The sequence below is a fragment of the Pelodiscus sinensis genome, chromosome 2 (genome assembly GCF_049634645.1).
Source record: "Pelodiscus sinensis isolate JC-2024 chromosome 2, ASM4963464v1, whole genome shotgun sequence".
NCBI classification, from domain to species: domain Eukaryota; kingdom Metazoa; phylum Chordata; order Testudines; family Trionychidae; genus Pelodiscus; species Pelodiscus sinensis.
In genome coordinates, this window is record NC_134712.1 from 179,091,227 (window position 1) to 179,113,946 (window position 22,720).

General features: G+C 44.4%; 1 long non-coding RNA gene across 1 annotated transcript in view; it reads left to right on the top strand.

The window, feature by feature from the left end:
- Nucleotides 1-739: 739 nt before the first annotated feature.
- LOC112547462 (uncharacterized) overlaps nucleotides 740-22,720 on the top strand; it is a 28,458-nt gene continuing 6,477 nt past the window's right edge. The window contains exons 1-3 of the long non-coding RNA XR_003091196.2: nucleotides 740-1,047; nucleotides 21,230-21,351; nucleotides 21,550-21,631. This is a non-coding gene — a long non-coding RNA (uncharacterized LOC112547462). The remainder of the gene's footprint in view (nucleotides 1,048-21,229; nucleotides 21,352-21,549; nucleotides 21,632-22,720) is intronic.

The following is a 22,720-nucleotide window of genomic DNA, read 5'->3' on the forward strand; positions in this document are numbered from 1 at the left end:
CTAATTATTACCGTAAAATCTCGAGTATAATGTGCACCTATGTATAATGAACATCTGCCTTTTAAAGGTTCTTGAATAAACTAAACTCTTATCTATAATGCGCACCCCCATTATACCCCATTATACTTAAGGTATGCATAGGAAGGAAGGGGCTCACGCCTGTTGCTGAGCCTCCTGCCCAGCTGAGCTCGTGCACACTGAGCTCGCGCCTGCCGGGGGGGTGTCTCCCCCGCCCAGTTACCGGTGTGCCGAGCTCATGCCTGCCGGGGGCGCATCCCCTGCTTAGCTTCCGGCGTGCCGAGCTTGCAGCTACCAACCTCCATGCCCCAGCCTAGTGCAACCTGTGCCTGCCCTCCCTCCCCCGCCCAGCTTGTGCCTGGTGAGTTTAAAACTTTTTTTAAAAACCTCCTATGGATAATGCGCACCCTGACTTTGATGTTAAAAAAACGGGAAAAAAAATGTGCACTATACTTGCAACTTTACGGGTATGTCTACTGAGTAAAAACAGGATGTCTGGTAATATACATGGGGCTAGGCCAAAACAAAAATAATTTATCTTAAACTATTTGAGGAAGTGGGTTTTGCCCACAAAAGCTCATGAGATAGATAAAGATAGAGATAGAGATAGAGATAGAGATGTTAGTTTCTAAGGTGCTACTCATTTTATTTCACTTCTTCCTTAATATTCCATGCTCCTAGAACTGCTTTGGGTGTGTAAATAAAATAGTCCAAACCACCTCTGCTTTTCAGCTAGACTGTATAAAAATGCAATTAAGGAGGTTTTGCAAAAATAATGCAACCTGCAGTTTTGCCTATCTCTCTATCTCTCTATCTATCTAGCCTGTTTCCTGATTGGTTTGCTGTAAATCAGATAATCACAATGAAGAGATTTATTAAAGACAGCTTATTTATTTCTTTAGATGGCTGTATTGCTTTTTAAAGAGGAAGTAGGTGACTTGACTGAGCAACTCCCATTTCTGCCAGGGGCTTTCCTTCAAATCGCTTAAGACCAGATTTTCAAGAATATTTATGCATCTAAAGATGAAGGTAGGTGCCTAGAGGGAATTAAAAAACATCCTTCTTATGCATTTATCTAATGAACTCCACTCCTCCACCAGACCCCAGCAACTCCTTTTCCTTGTCCTTATTCAAGTATCCACCCCCTCATTCCACAGAGCTCCATTCAGAGCCTGAGGAGAGCACTTCAGTGGCATCAGTTCATGTTCCTACCAGCACTTTGTAGGGGAAATCTTGCTCCCATGGGGTACAGAGTCCTCAGAAGGGTCTGAGGCTGGAGGTCAAAGCAGTGAGGCAGGAGAGAAATCTAGAAGGAAAACTTTATTATGCATTCATGCAAGCTGACAGCTACCAGAGTGAGAGCAGCAGCAGCCCTGAGAGACAGTTTCAGGGATCCTTTATGCAGTATGTTCAGACAGTTTAGTTGTTGATTGGTTTTTTTTAACATATCAAAGTCTCAGCAGAAGTACTCTGAGACGTTTCTGTTCACACCAGAAGTGCTAGAAGTAAATTTTACAGTACAAAGGCACTTGAGAACCTGAGTGAGGAGTCTACAAGGCAAACTGTGATAAAGATAAGAGTTTACATGACAAATTGTGACAGATTAGGAGTCTCCATGAAGCTGAGATAGGAAGCATTGTAAGGGTCTTGATTAGAGTTAAGACACCCCCCCGGTAGGCGCGAGCTCAGCGTGCCTGAGCTCAGCTGGGCAGGAGGCTCAGCAGTAGGCGTGAGCCTCTTCCTTCCTATGCATACTTTAAAATCTCGAGTATAATGGGGGTGCGCATTATAGATAAGAGTTTAGTTTATTCAAGAACCTTTAAAAGGCAGATGTTCATTATACATAGGTGCACATTATACTCGAGATTTTACGGTAATAATTAGATATGGGCTTAACCTTCAGGCCCATGGCTCCAAACACCCCTAAATATTGGCAACGTTGGGTTTTATCTTATGTGACACACCACAGCCTGCAGACTGCAAAACTCTTACAGAAGGCAGCCATATTGGGAGGTGGGTTAATGCTTTATTGTTTCCAAATTAGCCTCACCTGAACACAGCCCAGCAGCCAGGGTAGGGAATAGAAGCCTAATTAGGAGGAATCTTACAGCTGGGGTTAATTAAGCACCTGCAGCCAATTAAGGCCTCCAGGGTTCCTATAAAAGGATTCCTCCCACATTACAAGGGGGGAGTTTTTGGAAGGTGTGCAGAGCAAGGGCAAGAGCAAGAGATCGGATCGGATCCGATCCCATCCCATCCCTGCTTACCAAGTCATTCTCATCACAGGCCAGTCCTTGGGGCAGGAGACTCAGTGTTCTCATCACATGCCCTGTCTGTACCAGCCTTGGTTGAGGAAGCTAACGATCCAAGCAGCATACCAAATTCGGTGATGAGTTTTGGTCCTGTGCTACCTGAGGCCCATTGTGCACACAGTAAGAAAAAGTACTGAAAGTTTGAGGAATGCGGACCTATGCCCATGGGACCCCTTCCATCAGCACAGGTAGTGCCATAGCAGAGCAGCTGCAGCCAGGGGCGGATGAGAGTTTTGTGGGGTCCAGGGGAGCACAATTTTGAGGGGCCCCCCTTTGGAGACAAAATAGAAAAAAGGCGTCAAATGCGCAAATTGAAGGCTATTTTTCATATTAAATGTGAATTGGGTAAATTTGATAGAAACTTAATTTAGTTGGATAATTTTTATTTTAATTATATTGTAATTCATTCTTAAACACAATTCTGCATTAATAATTAAACATTTTAATTTGTATTTAAGTCTACTATAGCTGTCTAGCTCTTTTGGCAGCACATTCTTCAATTATGTCAGTAAAGACCATTTCTTTACACAGGTCGTTTTCAATTGATATAATCGAAAGACCTACAAAACGCTCCTGGCTCACAGTAGATTCTCTTTGGCTGCCCATGACTGGTATTTGCCAGGCAATGTTGGGTGTTCTGCAGCCAAGCAGCATTGGGACTTGCGGAGGCTAGGTGGAGTGTGAGTGTTGAGATTTGAAGGGGGGGGCAGAGGGCATGTGGGTGTTGAGGCTTGAAGGCAGGCGGTGTTGGGGGGAGGTAGCATGTGGCTGTTGGGACTTGGGGGGCCAGGCAGTATTAGGTGTTGGGATTTGGGGGGGGGAAGGCAGTGTGTAGGTGCTGGGATTTGGGGGACAGGCAGCGTGTGGTTACTCAGGTTGGAGGGCAGGCGGGGTGTGGCTACGTGGAGGATGGCGCACAGATGGGCCATAGGGAGGACCAGTGGGCAGGGGTGTCTGACTCATCAGACAGGCCAAAAATACCATTTCAGCCTCTCGAACAGCTCCTGGCTAGGCGGGGGCAGCTGGCAACTCCCCCTGCTCTCAGGGATGTGTGTGTGTGGGGGGGGGGGCGCTGTCTGTGGAGCTGGATTGCGCTGTGCCCATGACTGGGGGAAGGTGGGGACTGGCGAGAGGAGATGGGGTCTCCCTGGCAGGAGGGTCACTCTACCCCCGGGCGCAGTGGGAAAGGGGTCTGGGCTCCCCTCGGGGGAGAGACCGCGCCACCCCCAGCCTCTCTCTGGGCGGGGCAGGAGGGTGGAGCAGCAGGATACCCGGGTGCCATGGCCAGGTGTCGCCCTTCACCTCCATGGCAACGAGCTGCTGGCGCGTGCGCCACTGGCTAGTGGAGCCGCTCGTGGACTCACAGCAAAAGACAGCGGCGGAGGCGGCTCCAGCAGGTAAGGGCAGCAGCGGCAGATACATGGCAGGGCAAGCGGGGCTGGCGTGGGGCCTATTGAAGCGCGGGGCCCGGGGCAGCCGCCCCGCTCGCCCTGCACTATATCCGCCGCTGGCTGCAGCATCGCAGTTGTGTCGCTGGTGTGGTTTAAATGTAGCAAGGGCAACCAGCAGACTTCACCAGGCACTGGGCAAAGTTGAGGGGGTGGCGGTTCCAGACCCCGGAAGGGACAGAGCCTCAGGTAGAAGGGGCAGGGCTGTGGGTGAGCCTTCCTCAGCCAGCCCTTCAGCTGTGACTGTAGAGACAGTGGTGACTGGGAGCTTTGGGCCCTTTTAAATCGCCAGGGCAACTACTCCCTTTGCCCCCCCCCCCCAACACTGGGGTCCCTGAGTGTAGCCATACCCTAAGGTGGCCGGCATTCTTTGTTCCCGGAGTGTGGGGACTGCTGCAGGGCAGTCCCCTGAGGGAAGGTCTCTGTGGTCTGAGAGGGACATGAGCCCTGATGAGTGCTGGAGAATGGACATAAAGGTAACAGTAGGTGAGAAACCGCCAGGAGAGAGAGCTCTGAGCCTGGTCTGAGCTAATTCCCAGAGTGACCAGCTGGAGGCACCATGGTGGTGAGTTATGAATATGCTACAGGGCTCAAGCGACCCAAACCCACCTCCCTGGGATGGTGTTTAAACAGCCCAAGCTCCAGTACCCACAGATGGGACTGAAGCAGCCTGAAAACTACCACGCACTGCCAGGGGCACAGCTAAGTGTTTGGGAGGCATGCAAGATATGACTTTGGGGCCCCTCCTCTCCTCTCATGGCTCACCTCTTGAGCATTAGTGCTTAGCTAACGAATTATTTTATCCCCATCTTCTCGGTGTATTAAAGAGCGATTGAAGAGGGTTAGAGTGTGGGGAGGCTCAGAGCAGGTGGCTTCAGAGTTGCAGGAATAAGGGCAGGGGGCTGGGGCTGAGGGGTGTAGAATAGGGGGTTTAGGGGTGCAGGAATCAGGGAAAGGGGCTGGGGATAGGAGGTAAGGGCAGGGAACAAGGGTGTGGAGGGCTCAGGGTAGGAGGCTTGGGGTATTCAGGAATAAGAGCAGGGGGTTAGAGATGGAGGTGGGGGTTCAGGGCAGGTGAGATGTGGAGGGTGCAGAAATCATGGCAGCCGGCTGGGGGTGAGAGTCATGACAGGGGGTACATGCAGCTTCAGCCCTCCCACTCCAAAGGGGCACATGTATCTAGAGTTTGGAGCGGCCCTGGACTTGGGGGAGATTGCAACCCCTTAGCCAGCCCCTTTTGCCTGCTTGCCTGCTTCTTAGCAAGACAGTCTGCAGGATAGCCCTGGGATCCCGGGCTCCCCATCCTGCCAGCTTCTTGCCAAAGCACCACACCAGGGTGCACCAACTTACTTTCACTTCTGGATTCAGGCCCCCCGTGGCTGTGGGCCCGCATGCACAGCATGCCTTGCATGCCCTACAGTTGTGCCCGTGTATGGCTAATAGCCTGAGGGTATGTCTAGACTACAAGCTTCTTTTGGAAGGAGCTTTTCCGGAAGAGATCTTCCAGCAAAGCTTATTTCGCAAGCGAGCATCCACACAGCAAAAGTGCAACGAAAAAGTGATCTGCTTTTTCGAAAGATAGCGTCCGCATTGATTGGACACTCTCACAGTTAAGTTGTGATTAGTGTGGACAGAGTGGCCACCAGGGCACCTGTGTTATTTCCCAGAGGCCTCTTCTTTTGAAAGAACTGCCTCTTCTGTGTCCACACAGGCCTTTTCCGGAAAAAGGCTTCTTCCTCTTAGAATGAGGTTTACCATCATCAGAAAAAACCCCTCCTTTCTTTTGCCTGTCTGTCGAAAGAACTCAATGGCAGTGTGGATTCAAGAACTGTTTTTCCAGAAAAACAGCGTTTTTTCCGGAAAAAAGCAGCAATGTAGACGCACCCTGAGCCCTGCCAATAGGCTGAGACCACAACACTTCTGGAGATCGCAACCCCCAGGTTGGAAAACCCTGGCCTGGAGTCCTTTGTGAAAGCACAGAAAATGATTTATTACTGTCCTTAATGTAATCTCAGCAGAGTAGGAAATGTTAAAAATGCCTCTGTGGATCTCAGGCTATGCCTGATACAATGTATTGACACCACAGAGGATTCAAAATGTATTGACACCACAGAGGATGTGAAGGATGGGGAAGTTGTCCTCTGATGTCTGATGGTGCTATAACCAAGGGAAAGGAACACTGATGCACATGCAAACTGCCCAATAGTTAAGCAACTGCCAACAGAGGTGGATACAAGAGGTAAAATAACATTAAAGTTCAGTGAAACCTCAGATGGAAATTATGTCCCAGGTTATCTGTCTGCTAAAATGGACTTAACTCTACCTCCAAGCTTTGTTTTGTGAGGGCAGCAACTAGCATCAAATGCATGATTTTACAAAAATAGAGAAGTAGGCTTATGCCCATAATAGATCAGTGATAGTCAGACCTGTCAGAGGCTAATTCTACACTGGCATTTTACAGTAATGTAAATGTCTGGCTCAGAGGTGTGAACAAAACATCTGCTCCCTCGCCCCCATCTCCCTCCAGACAGTGCAGTAAGTTACAGCATTGCAAAGAGCCAATGTGTGAACCAGGCTACAGTGCTGGGAGCTGTGCTTTCAGTGCTGTTAGCTACTTCCCTCATGGAGGTAGTTTCCATAGAGCTTTCAGATTAAAACCTTGCTACAGCTGCAGTCTCGTGGCTGCACTTTAAACTTTTAAGAGTAGACAAAGCCTGAGTTAGCAGCCAAGGAAACATTGGTTATCCACGTATAAAGCCATTATGTGAATCTGAAGAGATTTGGACCCTGTGCTTAGATAAAAATAGTGAGATGGCCCAAAGAATGGATGGTGGATGACCTTCATTCCACCTACCCCTCCTTCTCTCCTTTCATGCCTGTTGTCTCTTATTTTATTAGTGTTACTCCCACTCTAATGTGTTATGTCTATGTAGTATGGGTGGGTTTGTATTTTCTGGTCTTGTAGGTTCGAGAAGTTGTAAAATTAAATACTTCTATGCTGTGAAGGACACACTATTTGGAAACATATCAGTTGTAAGTCATTGACCATTTTGTACATTTCATTTCCTGTTTCTTTATGAAAGTCAATGAAAAAACCATAAACAAGAAGTGCTGGGAAACAGTTGAAGGCAATGAGAGGCAAATTTGAAAAGCCCACTAGATGTCTGCCTTCATCTTTAGGTCCCTAAATACCTTTGAAAATCTGGCCTTAAGTGACTTGAAATAAAGTTATTTAAGTCTGGCAAAAATAGAAATTGCCCAGTCTAGTGTCTTAACTACATGCTCCTCCTTTATCTTGAAAGTGCAATAGCCATCCAAAGAAATGAATTAATAGTTCTTAATAAATCGCTTCATCATGAGTATCTCTTTTACAGTGAAACTATAAAGAAACGGGCTCAAGTTTTATAAGCAAAGCTGCAGGTGGCATTGGTTTTACAAAACCTCACCAGTTTGGTTTTGGTTTTTATGCAGCCTAACTGAAAACCTAATGTGGCTTGGCTCTGAGCCCATTTTGTTAAACACAGTGTTATTGTAGAAGTGGAGAAACATGTGATTTTTAAGATAAAATGATTTTCATTTTGACTCAGCTCTATGTACATTAGGGTATGGCTACACTAGCTCATTAGTTCGAGCTAGGTAGGGTAATGAGGGCAAGCAGAATTGCAAATGAAGCCCAGGATTTAAATATCCTGGGATTCATTTGCATGTTCCCGGGCACCACCATTTTTAAATCCCCCTTAGTCCGAACTCCGTGCCCACGGTTACACGTGGCACGGAGTAGGTAGTTCTAATTAAAGATCCTAATTCAAACTACTGTTACTCCTTGTGGAATGAGGAGTAACGGTAGTTTGAATTAGGATATTTAATTTGAACTACCTTCTCCGTGCCACGTGTAGCCGCGGGCACGGAGTTCGGACTAAGGGGGATATAAAAATAGCGGCACCCAGGAACATGCAAATGAAGCCCAGGATATTTAAATCCCGGGCTTCATTTGCAATTTCACTTGCCCTCATTACCCTACCTAGCTCGAACTAACAAGCTAGTGTAGACGTACCCCTAGAATGGTGCAAAGAAGACTTAAAACCACTTACATGGACAGTTGAGAATTCCTGCACTGTAGGGCTGCATCTAGACTGGCAAGTTTTTCTGCAAAAGCAGCTGCTTTTGCGGAAAAACTTGCCAGCTGTCTACACTGGCCGCTTGAATTTGCGCAAGAACACTGACGATCTAATGTAAGATTATCAGTGCTTCTTGTGCAAATACTATGATGCTCCTGCTCAGGGATAAGCCCTCTTGTGCAAATGCTTTTGTGCAAGAAGGCCAGTGTAGACAGGTAAAAACTGTTTTGCGCAAAAAAGCCCCTATGGCGAAAATGATGATCAGGGCTTTCTTGTGCAAAACCGCATCTAGATTGGCACGGATGCTTTTCTGCAAAAAGTGCTTTTGCGCAAAAGCATCCGTGCCAATCTAGATGCTGTTTTCCGCAAATGCTTTTAACGGAAAAACTTTTCCGTTAAAAGCATTTGCGGAAAATCATGCCAGTCTAGACGCAGCCTAGGGGAATCTTTGCTTGGCACAGATGGTGGATGACGGGGCATGTTACTGTCCCCGTTGACACAATAGTCCCTTGTTACAACTAAAATTAGAGAAAGGTCAGGAGGACACCTTTAAATCTGTCAGATAAACTGAATGCACCATAGGACTAGATCCTTCAGGGCCTTGCATCTCTTTGGCACCTATGGGAAGTGGGTGAAAAATGGGTCTTAATGCTACCATCTGATTTGGCCATTGCACTCACTGAACCCAATGTGCCAGGTCATGGAAAATTAAGTCAATTATCTGGGCAGAAGAGAACTTTCAGGTTTTCCAGTCATATTCTCATTGATTTCCTTAAACCTCCCATGATAGATGGGAGGAGTGCTGTCCTTTTCTGAACATCCCAGCATTTAGTAACCCCAGGGTTAAACCCAGGTAGCTAGAAAGTATTGGCAGGGAACCAGGAGAACCAATGAGAAGAAAGTATTGGGATTTGAATATAAAGGGGTATTTGCCTGCTGTTTTTCTTTGTGTGAAATTAAGCCAGAAGCTGGGAGAACAAAATGAATTGAACCAGGCAGAACAACTATCATGCCTACAAAGAATACTGGGCATGGAAATGGACTGGACCTTGAAGCATGAATCTGTGAGTAGACTGGGAATGTCTAGTTAGATGCGATCAGGTTATTTTCTTTGTTTTGATGTTTGGTTAAACTTCTCTGTGATAAATCCATATACCCCACTGCCATACACTATAACTTTAATCTGTGTCCCAGGGATGAAATTCTCTGTTTTAATTTATTCTTTTCTTAGTTGCTTTAAAACACCTACTAACCAAGTATGTTTTACCAAATCTATCTTTTTGTTTTGTTAATAAAATCATTGTTTTAAAGGCTATGATTTGATTCTTGTGTCCTGGAAAGTAATAGGAGGTTTGTGTATGCATGCTTAAGACTGAAAAGTCAGCTATCAGAGATTACCGTTTGTTTTCTCTTTTTCAAGCTCTCTTGTGGTAAAAGAGCTGGGGGGTATTCCTCTGGAAGAAGTTCCAAGTGCTTTCTTCCTAGATTAAAAAAGAAAGGGGGTTTTACTGGGTGGTGGCAGCCTATCTCCCAGGGTCAGAGAATCTGTAACTTTGGGGAGTTTTTTAAAGAAGAAGCCTATAGAAGCAAGGTATTTTAAGGCCTCTTATGGGCCCCCACTTTCTGCAACTTGGAGTCCCAGAGTGGGGAACAGCCTTGACATGTTGGCAACACTGGTGGGATCGTTTTGAACCAGGAATGCAGACCTCAGGATTTAAAAGGACACTTTCCCCCCCCTCTTTTGCTGTTAGAAGTTTTGGTGTGTTTTTCTTTTGCTGCCTGAGGGGAAAAGGTTAAACCTGCAAAGCCAGAGAGTCCAAACGAAACAATTTTTTTTTGGGGGGGGGAAGGGTTTGTTCTAGCAGGGAAGTAGCCCAGTGCATGCATGCATTCATGGTTGGGCAGAATAGCTCTGGAACAACCAATCTCTAAGCTACATACCGAGATGAAAACAACCTCAGATCAGGGCAAGATGTCCACTTCTGGGGAAGACTCATACAACAAGGAGGAGGGACAGGAGAATGTCCCTGTGAGGCCAGGGGAGAGTAACCATGAGGGGGCGGGAACAGGTGGCCATGCCCACCCATACCACTGTCCTCAGGGTGGGAGAATAGCCTTAAGGCAGGCAGACCTCTAACTAAGGGAGAAATGAAGTTCTTGCTACAGATGAAGCATTTGGAAGTAGATGCGGAGATGAGACACTTAGAAGTAGAGGAGAGGGGGAAACAGATGCTTTGAGCTGGAAAAGGCTGAAAAGCTGGGCATTCCAGCTACAGCGACTAACCACCCTGCTCTAACTAATGCTCCCCAACCCAAGAAATACCCAGTGTACAAGGTCGGATATGATCCAGAGGCTTTCTTCGTGAATTTTGAAAGGGCTTGTCTTGTATACAACACCTCCAAAGACAATGGTACATGATGGAGCTGAGCCCACAACTCAGTGGACCTTTAGCAGAAGTGGCAGCTGAAATGCCTGGAGAAAAAATGAATGATTATGAACTTAGTAAACAAGAGGCCAGAATATAGGACGGGGCTCATCCCTGAACATGTCCACCACTGTTTCAGAGCCCTAAGATAGAAAGCAGATGTGGCATGGCCCTAACATGCCTACCAGATAAACACAAACTGAGACACATGGATATCAGGAGCAAATGCTAAGACAATGGAAGAGCTGTCTCTCCTGATGAAAATGGAACAATTCCTAAAAGGCATTCCTAGAAAGCTCCAAAGATACGTCCTGGATGGGAAGCCCCAAAACATAACAGAAGCAGGGAAAATCGGTGCCACGTGCCTGGAGATATTAGAGAGGAACAAAACTGACAGCCATTCAAGGGTGTACCAGAATGGGCACCCATAGATGGTATCCCATGACAAGGGGCAATCCAAGGGCATATCTTGCAGGGAAGAGCTCTCTCCACCTCAAGGAAAGCCACAGACACCCTCTCATTCTACAACCCCATTCTCTAGTAATCTATCTCACTACAGTGACAAGCCAGCTGGGTGATGTTTTAAATGTAATGATCTAGGGCACATGAAGGCCAACTGCCCCAAGAACACCAGCAGAGTGCAGTTTATTGCACTGGGGTCACACCAAGATTCTTTAGGCCCAGATGTCTCTCAGATACCCCCAGAGTGAAGGGAAATTATGAGTTGACTAAGTCCTCTCCCATCAGCATAGGAATAGCATAATCATTATAGATTGTAAAATTCCAAATTCCTGAAGAAGGTTATTGCATCGAGAGACATTGAAGCACATGTGTCCACGATCCACCAATGCCTACTGGACACTGAACTCATTAATCCAGAGGCTCAAGTAACTGTTCAACCCTTCCAGGCAGACTCTTTTGACCTGCCTATAGCCATGTTGCCTATTATGTACAAGGGCTGGTCAGGAATTTGGAATTTTGCAATATATAATGATTATGCTATTCCTATGCTGATGGGAGAGGACTTAGTCAACTAAGAAGGTGGGAATAGACATTCCCTATCTACTCACATATCTGTGCTTCAGGGTCCAGTCCAGAAGCCTATAAAAGCAAGGTATTTTTTAAGGTCTCTTGCGGGCCCCACCTTCTGCACTTGGAGTGCTAAAGTGGGGAACAGCCTTGATACCTCCTATCTCAAGAGATTCCTTTTGAAGCTTTATTCATCAGGCACAGCTGTCAGTGGGAGCCAGTATTTTCCCCAGGAATTGAAATTAGGGGGGTGTTCGAATTTATGGGAGGGTTGCAGGGCTGATGAAGGGTGAGACCATGAGGGTGAAGGTGGGCTGTATGGCACCATAGTAAAAACTGAAAAAATGTTTCATGACCATTTTATTAGATTTAACTCATGTTTTAAAAATCATACAAATTAAAGTTGGCTACTCAAACCTTCTATGAAGCATTTCGTCTACATCCTTCTTGGATTCTTGTTATAATTTTGCACATCTCTGTTAATGATCTTCTCGAATGCAATGCATTCATCTTCGGTGGCTTCTCGTGTGTACAGTACTTCAATTCCTTCAATTGATATGCTCATTAGTTTATTCACATGATCAGGCAGAAGAAACACAAAATTCTATTCAATGATGAAAAAGAATGCTCAGCTGTAGCTGTTGTGACTGGGAGTAGCAAGAGATGAATTCCTACTTCTTTCATCCCAGGAAACATAGCACAAAGATCTGGTCAAGCCGCTAGTATTGATAAAAAAGAAGTTGAAGTCAAATCTTCATTCATTCATCGTATGATATTCCACTCTATGTTCAAATTCTCTATTCTGTCCTAAGCACACAGCAGCCCCATTGCTGATAGTGCCTCACTCCACTCAACTGTCAGTGTTTTATAGGACAGGCATCTGTAAAAGCTACATAGAGGTTGAGTAGAATCTAGAAGTCGCTGTTGTAGATTTTTAAGAATCAAGTCTGTGTACTTTTTCAGTTGCCTTAACAAACACTTCTTTTCCTCTTCACTGAAGGATTCAATATAAATGCCTTCATTAGTAAACTTCTGGACTGAAATCTTTGCTTCTTCCAGGATATGTCTACACTACAGTGCTAGTTCGAACTAACTTAGTTCGAATTAGTTAATTCGAACTAAGCTAATTCGAACTAACGCGTCTAGAACTAAAAACTAGTTCGAATTAGCGTTTTGCTAATTCGAACTAGCAAGTCCACATTGAGTGGACTCTGAACAGGGCTTAAGGATGGCCGGAAGCAGTGCCGGCAGGGCATCAGAGGAGGACTTAGTGCGTGGAGATGCTGTCTCAGGCTAGCCGAGGGCTGCGCTTAAAGGATCCCGACCCCCACCCTGGACAGACAGTTCTAAGGGGTGCCCCGCTTGAAAACCAGTCCTGGCTTGGAGTGCCCGGAGTACCCACACTGGGCACATCATACCACTCGGCCATCAGCCCGGCTACACTTGCCGCAGGCTGCCATCTGGGGAGAGGAGGCAATCGGGGGGCTGCAGGAGAGCTTCCACCCCCAGAAGCCCGCAGAGCCAGCCCAGTCCTCCCCATCGGGGGCTCATATCCCATTCCTCCCTCACCTCCTTCCACTTACCCTTCCCTAGCCCCCCTTCTTATTGATGTACAAAATAAAGATAACGTTTCTTCCAACATTGACTCTGTCTTTATTGAACAAAACTGGGGGAGACTGGGAAAAGGAGGTGGGAGAGGGGAAGAGAAAAGCTGGGAGAGGGGAGGGCAACTAACATGATCAGGGGTTGGGAACAGGTCCCAGATGAAGAGAGGCTACAGAGACTGGGACTGTTCAGCTTAGAAAAGAGGAGACGGAGGGGGGACAGGATAGAGGTCTCTAAAAGCAGGGGTTGGGTGGAGAGGGTGCATTCAGAAAAGTTCTTCATGAGTTCCCATAAAGAAGGACTAGAGGACACCAAAGGAAAGTAATGGGTAGCAGGCTTCAAACTAGTAAGAGAAAGTTGTTCTTCACAAAGCAAAGAGTCAACCTGTGGAACTCCTTGCTGCAGGAGGCTGTGAAGGCTACAACTAGAACAGAGTTTAAAGGGAAGTGAGATCAAGTCATGGAGGTTGGGTCCATGGAGTAGTCTTAGCCAGGGGGTAGGAGTGGTGTCCCTGCCCAAAGTTTGTGGAAGGCTGGAGAGGGATGGCACGAGACAAATGGCTTGGTCACTGTCTTTGATCCATCCCTTCCAGGGTCCCTAGGGTTGGCTGCTGTTGGCAGAGAGGCTACTGGGCTAGATGGACCTTTGGTCTGACCCAGGACGGCCATTGTAAGCTCAGGGCTCAGGGTCGGGGGTCTCAGTGGACCCCCTTGATTTTCATGCACACCTGCTCCTGGGTGGCCAGGCTGGCAGCTCTCCTGCCCTCGACGGCCACTTTCCTGAGCCTACTGCAGAGATCGTGGACGAGGTCCACGATGTCCGCACTAGCCCAGGAAGGTGCCCGCCTCTTGCGGTCCCGGGCAAGCTCCCGGGAGCTGCCAGCCTGGTCCCAGGAAGAGGGGGTGGGCTGGGGGACATCGGGTGGGTGGCTCTGTGCCGTGCCAGGTGCAGGGTCTGCTGGCTGGGTGCTGGCAGGCTTGCACCTGGCATGGGCACCGTAGCCAGCCCGTGCCCCTTTAAGGGGTCCGGGGCCGGGAGGGGGGCATAGAGTTTCCCTGGTGTTGGCCAGAGTGGCCACCAGGGAAAGCTGGGGAGGGCTAGCCTCCCACTAGTTCGAATTAAGGGGCTACACAGCCCTTAATTCAAACTAGTAAGTTCGAACTAGGCTTAATCCTCGTAAAATGAGGTTTTCCTAGTTCGAACTAAGCGCTCCGCTAGTTTGATTCAAATTCGAACTAGCGGAGCGCTAGTGTAGCGGCTATGAATGTTAGTTCGAACTAATGTCCGTTAGTTCGAACTAACATTGTAGTGTAGACATACCCCCAGTACTTTTTCAATGGATAGCTCTCTGATCCAAATGTAGCTTCTATTGCTGGACAAAGATCTACTACTGTTGTAGCAGATGCCTGGCTGGCTTTGTTTAATGACCCAAATAGTTTCAACAGATTTACGAGAGAGAGAATGGCAATAGTCTTCTCTGAATGTAGTAGCAAAAGTAATCCACCAGCCTCACTACTTAGATCCATCCCATCTTGGTAGATACTTTCCAAAGACAGTAATAATGGCTGGAATAATTTTAAGACAACAGCCAAGGATTGCTCATGAGAAAGCCAGCGGGTTTTCCCAGGTTGAACTAATTTGAACTTCAGTCCAAGTGTATCTTCTATATTTTCCAAGATATTCAGTCTTTTTGGATTCTTGCTGAAAAAAGAATATAATGAAGATATTACATGTATAGCTTTTTAAATGTCTTTTGAAGATTCTGCAGCTCGTACTAATGCTAGTTGGAGTAGATGGCTTCTGCAGTGTGTATAGGAGAGATTAGGGTTACACTTTTCTCTGAGCAAAGCTTGTACTCCACCATGTCTTCCAGAGAAGTTTGCAGCTCCATCAAATGCACAAGCAACCATCAATTTGGGGTCCAATTGACAAGCACTTAACACTTCTAAGATGTGGGTTGTCTTAGATGCAGACAATGTGTTTTCTATAACTTGAACATCTAGAAATGCATCTACTTGGTCTACACTGACATCAAGATAATGTACACAATGACTTAATATTTGAATGTGGTGAGAGAGTTCTTCACTTTTTCAACTGTTGAGTCTTTTACTGTTGCACCACATGCTTCTAGCCAGACAGCTGAGTTTCTTGCAGAAAGATAGTGAGCATTGGCTGGTCTTGTTTGGAACCAGTGTTCAACTTCAGGATAAACAAGTGACAATGCACTTAACACTGGCCTCAAGTTTGTAGTATGTGATATCTCTTGCTTAAATAGAAAGTATGATGCCACAGCCATGTTTGTTCGCATGAACTGTGTTGTGTCTCCAGAATTCTTAACAGCCTCATTAAGTACTTCCAAAATTGGCTTTGAAAGTGTTTCTTCAGTAGGTAGCTGTATTTGTGCTTCGGGCTGGTTGGATGTAGATACACCACTTGACCTTTCAGATGACATGTTGATATGTTCTTGATGCATCCGTCACCTTGGTTAGTTTTTGAGGCCTTTGAGTGGAAAATTGTTGTATTGTTTTTTGTCTTTTCATTTTCACTTTGACCTGCAACGTATAAAAGAGATATGAATAAATTAAATGTTTTGTTAGGATAATGCAAATTTAAGATAAGAATAAAGCAAAATATACCAAAACACATAACAGAAAATATCATATTGCCTCTATATAAATCTATGGTACGTGCACACCTTAAATATTTTGTGCAGATCTGGTCACCCCATCCCCAAAAAGTTATATTGGAATTGGAAAAGGTACGGAAATGGGCAACTAAAATGATTAAGGGTATGAAACAGGAGGAGAGATTAAAATGACTGGGAATTTTCATCTTAGAAAAGAGATGACTAAGGGGGGATTATGATAGGGGGTCTATAAAATCTTGACTGGTGTGAAGAAAGTGAATAAGGAAATGTTATTTAATCCTTCACATAACACAAGAACTAGCAGCCACCCAATGAAATTATAGGCAGCAGGTTTTAAAAAAACAAAAGGAAGTACTTCACACAACATAAAGTCAACCTGTGGAACTCTTTGCCAGGGGATGCTGTGAAGACCAAAACTATAACAGGATTAAAAAAAAGAACTAGTTAAATTGCTGGAGAATAGGTCCATCAGTGGCTTATTTCATCATATGGCACTGTCTACACCAGTGTTTCTCAAACTGTGCCCTGCGGAGCCCCAGGGCTCTGCGAGACATCTCCAGGAGCGCTGCGAGGTTGACAAACTGGAAAGCCATCAAAAGCATAATTGAGAATCGCCTTGAACTGATGCAATTAACACACACCGCTGGGGCTCCGCATAAATTTTTACGCATGTAAAGGGCTCCGGAGTCCAAAAAGTTTGAGAACTGCTGGTTTATATAGTGCCAAATTTCAAAATAAAGAGCTATTCCAAAACGTTCCTTACTCCTTGTAGAATGAGGTTTACAGGGAAGTCAGAATAGCGAGCCCAAAATAATGGATTTACCATGAAGATGTTCCGGTATCCGGACATAGCATTGCAGTGTAAACATAGCCTAAAAGTTTGGAATCTTTCACAGGTGTCAGCATATGGTATTAGTTTCAATTTACACCTTGAGATGTAGCAAAAAAAAAACCCATTCCCAGTAGAGAATGCCTCACTCAACTCCTTGTTAGAAATCTTCAAACTCTTCCCTGACAGATGTATTACATATATGTCTCTTTAAGTACAGCAAAGGAATATATCAAATACTGAGTGTAGTGAAGATTTTGGCTGAGGTGTCCTAACAACTGTACAATCAATGCAGAGGTTGAACCCAATTCTTAGAGTGCATGTTTAATCTCTGTGGACAAGTGACAATATTTAAAGGTACAGAATATCAGAACTCAGTTAATACTTCAAGTATGCACGCACAATTTTTAACTGTTTTTTCCACTATCTAGGTTTTTATAAGCTTTTCTGCCAAGGGTGGTATCTGAGCATTACATAATCTAATTTAATTTCCTCTTTATCAATGGGTGAGACCATACTTACTAGGTTTTAAAGGTGACATGTAAAGGAATAAATAATTCCGTGCCCTCTTTTAGGGCTGAAAACTTAATTTAAGGAAGGAAGGAAAGAAAAAGAGGATTGAGTGAAGTTTTGGTTACTGTTCACACTGGAAATTTAGGTCTTGATTATTTTGATATTCTTGGCAGGACTTTAGATGATTGACGAATGGTAGGATTTTGATAACAGTTATTACACAAATTAAATCTGACTAGTAGAGGCAGGAAGGTGGGGGAGTTTTTTCAGTGTATCAAATTCTGGCTTCCATTTGATTGTGTTCATCTTTATCTCATGTGCTTAACGAACTCTTGGGAGAAAAGCTTTCTTTGTTAAAACACCTCACTTCCAAGTATGGGCTGAGAAACTCTGTCTCTGAAATATCAAATGATTCTTCCAGCAAAACTGCATTGCATTCCTGATATTTTTAAGGTAAAAAGCCAGCCTAAAACAAACAAACAAAAAACTTAACAAATATCCTGACATTTTTTATAGATTAGAGACAAAACTAAAGTACAAACTTTTAAAAAAACTACTTTGCATCTGTTTTTTAGAATTTCTCTGCAAAGACAGAAGACAAGATCTTCCTGTTTGCAGCAGCTTTCTTATTTTCAAGCTTGCTCTAAATCATCACACAATCAGCTCAAGGCATAACAGAGACTAATGGCATGGTTACACATTCAAAACAAATTCTTATAGCCAGGAGGAATATAAAAATCTCACTTGCCTCAAAGACTACACAAAAAAGCAGTATGTTCACTCTTTTTCCATTAGTGAATGTAAAATTTTCTGGTGTGTATCTGGATGGATGGTGATATCTAAGAAATACTGGTTTCTTTGTTTTGTTTTTAAATGAAATAGCTTTGCCTGTTACTTTCATCTTCAGTGATAGTTCATTACCTTTGCATTCTTACCCCAGTGCTGACATCTGTCCACTGAGATGTAATAGTTTTGGTTGCTTATGCAAAACATTACAGTCTTAGACTACAGTCCTGCGATGGGCTCTACAAGGGCTAAACCACGCCCCTGCACAGAGTTCCACTCAAGTGAGAGATCAGACATCAAAGACTTGGAGTCTTAGGCCTTTTCTGTATTGAAAGCTGCTTGGGTTTGACCAAAAGTGTGATTTTCAAAATGACTTAGTAAAACCAGTTCAAAATCCTGTGTCATACTCTTGTATATTTTGTTAATTCAACTCAAACCTGGTTTATATTAAATTAGCTTTGAATCATTGCTTATCCCCTTCCAAGGTAAGCTAAATCAACATAATCCAGGCTTAAATCAATTTCAGTGTCCCTGAAGTTTCAACTAGATCTGTTTTAAATGGATTCAAATAAACTTATGTAACTTTAAGAATAGACAAGGCCTTAGTCATCTTTTTAGTAGGAACCAACTTAGGTACTACAGTCTGCTTCTTGTGTGTTGTTTCTTGGCACTCTACTTTAAATAATTGTGGAACCAAACATTAACTTTAAATGAAATGCTGCTATTGTCCCATCTATTTGATAAAAAAAATGTTTTGTTTGTTTTCCTTATGTTAACACCATCTGTGAATACTGCCAAACTTTGTCCGAATGCTCTGTCCACAAAATATTAACAATGTTTAAACACAGCTGGGGTAATTGTTACCAAACCAAGTGATGTTTGATTTCTTTCCCATCTGAACAGTTTGGAAGAAAAAGAAAAAAAAGAAAACCCAGGGAACTTTATTTTAACCAGGGTTCGTACCCAACTAAAACATTGTTCTGTTATCATGCAACAATGTTTTACTAAAAAATATTTCCCAAAGTTAATGTAATAAAACAAGATTTTCTTAGTTTTTGGTAAACCAGGGGTAGAGCCTGTAGTTGATGGCAAAGTTCTTACCTTGAAGTATGTAGTATTAGATCAAATGACCCAAAACAATACACAGTGTCATTACCTCCAAACTGTGTTCCAGCAGTGCAAGCTGCCTGGGCATGAAATCTTCAGCGGTGAGAAACTACACCTTAGCTCTCCAGATCTCTGGCTGTTTCAATTCCCAGCACATTTTCAGTTGACTTTAAAACTGTCCAGGAGCCTGTTCTTGGGTGGGTGGGGTGGTTGGTTTGCTTTTAGAAATGTACCGACCTCAAAACCCAGGATCCAAAACATCCCCAATTTAGGGGGAAAAGAAAATCAGATCAAGTTCCACCCGTTTAACCCTTCACTGACAGTAAGAACAATACTGTTGCCCTTTTAATCTAAGCAATTAGCCAATACTCAGGGCTGTGCTGCTGTGTTTCTGTTAGGGTGAGACATTAATTATATGAGTCACATATATATTCAGTGTAATCGTGCCTAATTACAAAAGAATGTACTTGTTCCCCGAGTAAAACAGAACTAGACAACAAGAGGCAGTTTCCTTGCTCAGAAATCCCTAAATCTGCCTCTTCAGGGAGTCCTGTTCCCACAAAGTTTCATCACTCTGCTTCCTGTTAGGGTCACACTTACAGATACTTCTCTAGCTTTCTTCACAGAGACTGAAACTCAATAGCCTAGCTCCTGCATTTGCAGGCAGGAAGACTCCTATTTATATACCTGAGGGCTTGGCTACATTGCCCCACATTTAGGACTGTGGGGGTGCTCACAGCCTCCACACAGGGGAGCTACAACACAGTATTTTGGTGCACATTGCTATTCACACCCCTATAGTCTAAACTATGAGAAAGGTGTCTGGTCTCAGATAAGTCCCTTTTGTCTTTGCCACAGTACCTCCTTTCTCTACTGCTTTCCCGTGTTCTTTTATACAGCTTCCTTATTAATGGGCTAATTATTAGTTCATTAGCTTCCCAATTGCAATCTGAGCAGGTGATCAGGAACTGCATTTCTTAATCATCCTCTCACCCCACTAGGGGACCAATTGATTAATCAGTGACCAGAGTGCTGGTTCTGTTGCTAATTCCTAGTACTCTGTCACACAGCTCATTTGGCACCATTGGATAGACTGCGCTATTGGAATGTAAATTATTATGTAGTAGATTTACCCGGCATTGCTCGGGTCCTTAACTCAATGAATTGTTTTTTGGAAACCTAAAATGAAAGTAATGAGTACTCCTGTGACGACTTAGCGACTAACAAAATATGTATATAGTATCATGAGCTTTTGTGGGTAAACCCACTTCATCAGATGAGCTGGAGTGCAGCAGCCATCGAGAGGCGCTTCTCAACTGACACCATGCTGCTGTGGTGAAAGAGAACTGGGGCAGTTCTCTCTCCCTGGAACAGCCTTCATACTGAACCCCTCAGCCTCATCTCCACCCCAGAGCAATGAGTTAAATGAAGCATGTACACTTTAATTTTAAAAAGTCTCAGAGGGGTAGCTGTGTAAGTCTGTATCTTTAAAAACAATGAGTAGTCCTGTGGCACCTCAGATACTAACAAAAATATACATAGTATCATGAGCTTTCATAGGTAAGACCTGCTTCATCAGATGGAGTGGAAATAACTAAATGCAAGATAAATATAACAGCAAAAGAAGTACCTGTCAATTGTTGGATCCATGTTAATGAAGCTAATTAAGTGGGCTGGATGTGTCCCATTCAGAAGAACATAAAAATGGCCATACTGGGTCAGACCACAAGTACATCTAGCCCAGTATCCTGTCTTTGAACAGTGGCCAATGCCAGGTGTCCCAGTGGGAACAAATAGAACAAGTAATCATCAAGTGATCCCTCCGCTGTTACCCATTCCCAGCCTCTGACAAACAGAGGCTAGAGACACCATTCTACCCATCCCAGCTAATACGCATCAATGGACCTATTCTCCATGAATTTATGTAGTTCTTTTTAAAGTCCTTGTCTTCACAACATCCTCTGAGAAGGAGTTCCATAGGTTGACTGTGCGTGGCATGGAGAAATATTTCCTTTTATTTGTTTTAAACCTGCTGCCTATTAATTTCTTTTGGTGATCCCTAGTTCTTATGTTAAGGGAACAAGCAACTAACTTTTCCATATTTACTTTTTCCACATCAGTCATGATTTTATAGACCTCTATTATATCTCCCCTTCATCTGCTCTTTTCTAAGATGAAAAGTACTAGTCATTTTAAGCTCTCTTCATATGCTAGCTGTCCCAAACCCTTAATCATTTTTGTTGTCCTTTTCTAATTTTTTTCCAACTATATCTGTAGGCAGTATTCAAAATGTGGCATGCCATGGATTTATACAGAGGCAATAAGATAGTCTCTGTCTTATTCTCTATCCCTTTTTAATGATTCCTAACATTCTGTTTGCTTTTTTGACAGCTGCTGCACATCGAGAGGATGTTTTCAGAGCTATATCCATAATGACTCCAAGATTCATAGTTTTGATGTGAAAATGTGGATGTCAAAGGCAGGGGAAATTGGCTTTGTTGTGAATTAACCAGGTAATGTCTTTATTCTAGTCTAGGGTAACAGTGTCAAATTTGTAGATGAATTCCCGTTCTGCAGTCTCTCTATGTAATTGGGTGTGGCTGCTTTTAAATTCATGATTGAGTGACCAGGGAGGTTAAAATGTTCCCCTACAGGTTATGTGTGTTACCATTTCTGATGTCTGATTTGTGTCCATTTATCCTTTGTTGCAGAGACTGTTTCGTTTGGCGAATACACGTGGCAAAGGAGCGTTACTGGCCTTTGATGACATATATCACATTAGTGGATATACAGGTATAAAAGCCCCTGATGTTGCGGCTTATGTGATTAGGTCCTGTGATGGTGTCATTTGTACAGATATGTGGACAGAGCTGGCAACAGGGTCTGTTGCCAGAGTAGGTTTGTGGATGAGTGTTATCTGAGATGTGGTGGGTGGCTGCTGGAAAGTGTTTTGTGTTGGGGGGTTGTCTGTAGGCGAGGATCATCCTGACTCCCAAGACCTATGAGGGTGAGGGACTGACTTCCAGGATAGGCTGAAGATTGTCAATGATGCACTATAGGGGTTTAAGCTGGGGCTGTAGGCTGCTTTTTTTCTGTTTGGTTTTATGAGAAGGAATCCCATTCCAAGCACATCCTATTTTTCTGGCACAACCAAACTCTGACCTAGCTTTACGTTATGATGAGAGAAAACTGCATACTAAATCTGGTGGTCCTAGCTCAGGGCTGGACAAGATGCAGCCTGGGGGGCCAGACCCAGCCCGCCTAACACTTTGATTTGGCCTGCGGACTGTATCTGGCTACTTTCTATTTATATCCTGCTGCTGTGCTACCAATTTTCCAGGCGGTGGCTCAGGCAGCAAGAGCCTATGTAAATGGCGCCTGGCTCCCAGTCGGGGCACTACCACAGCAGTGGCCAGGGTCGCAAGCCCTTTGAATAGCTTCAGCAACTACAGGCAGCTGCCAGGCAACATGGTAGCAGTGGAGCCGTGAGCCCTTTGCTGTGTTTTTAATTTAAAGCCTCTAGTCCCAGACAACTCTGGGGGGGAGGCAAATCCCCAGCACTGCCCCTTCTGCCCCTTCTGCCCCAGTCCCCACCCCTTCCAGAGATGGAGCCGGCCGATGACCACATACCAAAATTCATTAAATGACCCCCCTCAAAAAATTATTGCCCCCTCTGTCCTAGTTCGTACTATTTAGGAGGAGTTCTTGAACAGACAGACTCACAGACAGACAAAGTCTCTCAAATATATAGTAGATTATTATCAATTTAAAAGTTACAAAGATTGTATTATGATTGCTATTTCTTCAAATTACCCTGCAAGATTTAAAATGTACAAAATACAATGGATATTTTTCATTGTTTGATTTAATTGTAGCTATGGG